Source organism: Crocuta crocuta, unplaced genomic scaffold, assembly GCF_008692635.1.
Source record: "Crocuta crocuta isolate KB4526 unplaced genomic scaffold, BGI_CrCroc_1.0 scaffold127, whole genome shotgun sequence".
In the NCBI taxonomy this organism is placed as follows: domain Eukaryota; kingdom Metazoa; phylum Chordata; class Mammalia; order Carnivora; family Hyaenidae; genus Crocuta; species Crocuta crocuta.
In genome coordinates, this window is record NW_027532008.1 from 4,277,870 (window position 1) to 4,282,085 (window position 4,216).

Below are 4,216 nucleotides of genomic sequence, written 5' to 3' on the forward strand. Positions count from 1 at the left end.
ACCCCAGGTTCTGTATTACATCTGAAGCCCTAGGTCCACCAGGACACAGAAACAGGATCCTGAAGCCTTAGGCTTCCGGTTTCCAGCGCCCTACTCGCCCCCCCCCAACCCCTACCTCGCTTTCCCCCCAGTTCAGAATCTGCGGTGGAAGGAAGGGCAGATGGTGCCTCGTTCGCTGCTCTGTTCACCACGACGGCTTAGGGTCTGAGCTACACTTGGGGTCAGTACTGCCCCCATTTGCTCCGTAACAGCAGGGCAGAGCTGGAGACGGTGAAGAGCGGCGTTTCAAACACACGCCTCCTCCTTCTTTTGGCCTTACTTGGGGAGAATCTGCAACAATGTCTTCGAGTCAATTCCAGTGGGTGGGTGCTGGCGACGAACCGCTCTGGCTGTGTCTGGTGGGTTACGGTCACCAGAGCCCTTTGATACGATTAGAGCGGTCACTCTGTGCTGCCCCTGCCTGGGTCTCTCGCGGCCTCTGCTTTCCTCTCTCCACGCGGAAAGAGCTGGAAGCAAGCTGGAAAGGGCAGCCTCCATCCTCAGCGCCCATGTGCTGGTGTGTCCTGCCAACGGTGGCACAGAAGGGCCCTGGCAGTGCCAACAGATGAATGGGTAATTAAATGGAGTGTTTCTTTACCGCTGCTCAATTCGCTGGTTCCAAATTTATTACTTAATTAAAGGGCATTCACAGCCTGCCAAGAGATGCTAGCTCTTTCTTTCCTCATGCCAACGGATAGTTCATAGAATACTCCCTTTTGCCCTTAATTTCTCTGTCTCTGACACACACACACGCACACACACACACACACACACACAGACCATTTGCTTTTGTTAATACAAGATGACTCCCTGGTTAAGACTACAATACTTTTTGCCCCAGCGCAAGGCGAGGGGGCTGGTGGAGACATTGCTTTCAGTGGCCATTTAATGGGCTTGAGGTTGGGGTCCAGGGGGAGAGGAATCAAGGGGCTGTGGCTCAGACCACACTGGCTGGCAGGGCCGGTGGAGATAAGAGGGATCTCGCCATCCTGGTGGTGGCCTCCTGACGGGCACTCTGCCCCCTGACTCACTCTCTGTGGCTGCCTCAGCTGTCCCCCCTCCTCGCCCCCTTGTTCCTTATGTTTTGCCTCATCGGAGATGAGTCTGCGCTTTAGGACACAGCAGAGACTATTGTTCTAAAGACGGGTTTTAAAGAGCTTGGGAAATGCCGTGGCTGTCACTTCCCCGTGTCCCCAAGTTGGAATTCAGCGTGTGTGCTGAGAGTGCCGTGGCCATCTTGCAGACCGAGGTAGAACGAACGAGAAGGAACAAGGGAGAAAAATGAAAAGGCTGGGCCCAGGCACCCCGGGAAGAAGACGAACAGAGGCGGCTCCCTCCTTTAACCTCCGGTGACAGATTTAAAGCTTCAGTAGTGGCCCACCCGGGGTTCTCAAACAGCGACTGCCTCATCATTGTGGCCATTAAGCAGAGAGCAAATGACCCGCCAGGGCCTTCGACCCGTCACGCGGCTGTCACCAGCGTGGTTTATGGTTTCTGAGCGCCAGGTCCCCGATGGGCCACACTATCCCTTTCTTTCCTTGCCAGTGAATCCGGACTTTGGAGCTCGTAAATTCAGTGGGGTTTCCCAGGGGCTGGCTGACAGCCTGGCTGACAGTGCGGGTGAGGATTTACGGCCGAGCTCCGGGGAGCCACAGGTTCCCGGTGGGGGCACCGGAGGAGGCCGAGTTGCTCAACATGGCAAAAGGTGCCCACCCCGGTGGCTCATAAAAGAGTGGCACTTTGTGGCCGTGAGTGAGGACATGTGATTCACTAATGAGCCTGGGGGCAGCTGATTTCTACCGGGCTTTCGACGCACTGTCCGCTCTCTGGCTCCCAATACTTCTGGTCAGGTGGCCGGGGCAGGGTTCAAATCTCAGCCTGACCCCCTGGCCGGCCTCTCCCCAGCAGCGTGGAGCAGCCCTTCTCTGCTCACGACAGGCCCTTTTCTTGTTGCTTCGTCCCCTGGCTTGCCTCCACTCCCCACGGGCTGGCTTGACCAGGCGGGAGCCTCCAGTTAGATGACTTGTACCAACTCAGCGTTCCTGAAGGGCGGGTTACGGGGCAGGGGCAGAGCCAGGGACTCCTCGCCACCCAGATTCCCCCTGCTCTGTGCTCTGTACAGACATCTCCAGTGCCCCCTCGCTGGTCCCTGCCTCCGTCCTCTGGATCCCCAACCTTGACCATATTCATCTTCCAGAGCCTGGCTACTGGGCTCAAAGCCATGTTTTGTCACTTTCCAGCTGTATGATCTTAGACATGTTAATTAACCACTCCGGGCCTTAGTTTCTCATCTGTAAACTGGGGGTTTTTACCGATTGCCTGTATCATAGGGTTGTTGGGGGGATGGCATGAGATAATCCATGTAAGTGTCTGGCCCATAGTAAGTGGCCGAGAAGTGTTACGTTTATTGGCATTAGTGTCATCATCATGCCTACTCATCAAACACACCTGCTGGGCTCTGTGGCAAGATCACCTTCCGGTGTCACACTGTGTGTGTGTGTGTGTGTGTGTGTGTGTGACATGTGGAGAAGCCCCTTGCAGTCTGGATCCCACTCTGTATCCCCTAGACAGGCATCCTGTTATGGAGAGCTTACAGCTGAGATGCGTAGGCCGGGTTTCAGGGTGTGTAGATCTGGGTTTCTCAGGGAATTTAAGGCCACCTAGGAAATGTTTTTCCTGATCATCTTTCAGGTCGTTCACAGGTGGGAGGGGCGTGGTGATCTAAAAGGCTTCTCTCTAGCCCTTCTGTGGGCGCTCTGGGGTCCTCCCCAGTGCCTGAGCCTCCCCCAGTGCCCAGAGTCCTCCCCAGTGCCCGGAGTCCTCCCCAGTGCCTGGAGTCCTCCTCAGGGCCTGGAGTCTTCCTCAGGGCCCAAATCCTCCCCAGTGTCCGAGTCCCCCCAGTGCTCAGATCCTCCCCAGGGCTCGAGTCCTCCCCAGTGCCCAGAGTCCTCCCCATCACCCGGAATCCTCCTCAGGGCCTGGAGTCCTCCCCAGGGCCTGAGTATTCCCCATTGCCTGGAGTCCTCCTCAGGGCCTGGAGTCTTCCTCAGGGCCCAAATCCTCCCCAGTGCCCGGAGTCCTCCCCAGTGCCTGGAATCCTCCCCAGTGCACAGAGTCCTCCCCAGTGCCCAGAGTCCTCCCCAGTGCCCAGAGTCTTCCCCAGGGCCCGGAGTCCTCCCCAGTGCCCGGAGTCCTCCCCAGGGCCCGGAGTCCTCCCCAGGGCCTGGAGTCCTCCCCAGGGCCCGGAGTCCTCCCCAGTGCCCAGAGTCTTCCCCAGGGCCCGGAGTCCTCCCCAGGGCCCGGAGTCCTCCCCAGGGCCCGGAGTCCTCCCCAGTGCCTGGAATCCTCCCCAGTGCCCAGAGTCCTCCCCAGGGCCCGGAGTCCTCCCCAATGCCAGCTGCCCAAGGTTGTCACGCTGCCTACTCCCCACCTCTCCACCCATGACTTTGCCCGCAGGACCCCAGACCCTGCCTGCACCTGCCCTGCCTCCAGCCCCTGCTGGCTCCCCAGGCCAGGCCAGGTGCCTGCTGGGCCCAGTGCGCCAGGCTCTCCTGCCACGGTGGGGTGACTGGTGCCTCCCGCCCGCCTCGTTCACATATTGTTTGTGCAGACAAAGGAGAATGGAGTTTTGGTTTCAGGGTGTGACCCAGCAGGGCACATCCCAGTCAGGCTCTGCTGTCATCCTTTTTCTTTTTTCTCCCCTTCTCATTTCCGCTTTGGGTGATTGTGAAAGGGCCGCTTGTCAAGATAAAAATCACACCGCTCCACAGTGTAGCCCTGCCGCCCCTGATAGCCCAAGGATGTGCCGGGCGGTGAGGGGGGGAAGGAGCTGGGGGGGCAGCGCCAAGGGCCACTGCCCAGGGACGTGCCAGGCGGTGGGGGAGGGTAGGGAGCAGCGTCAAAGATCACTGCCCTTGACGTGCCAGGACAGCGGGGTGGGGGGGAGGAGAGGGCAGCTGCCTAGCCCCTGCCTCCTGCGGCTGTGCTACCTCTTCGCTCTGTGCCTCAATTTCCTCCTCTGTCTAATGGGCTGCAAAGGAGGGTTCACTGAGTCCATTTGTCCCAAGCGTCTGGAACAGTGCCTAGCTTCTGGCCCAGAGTGAGCTTTCCATAAGTGATGGCTATTTTATCAGGAATCAGGAAGGGGGCAGATTTTTTTGGGGGGGGGAGTCCAATG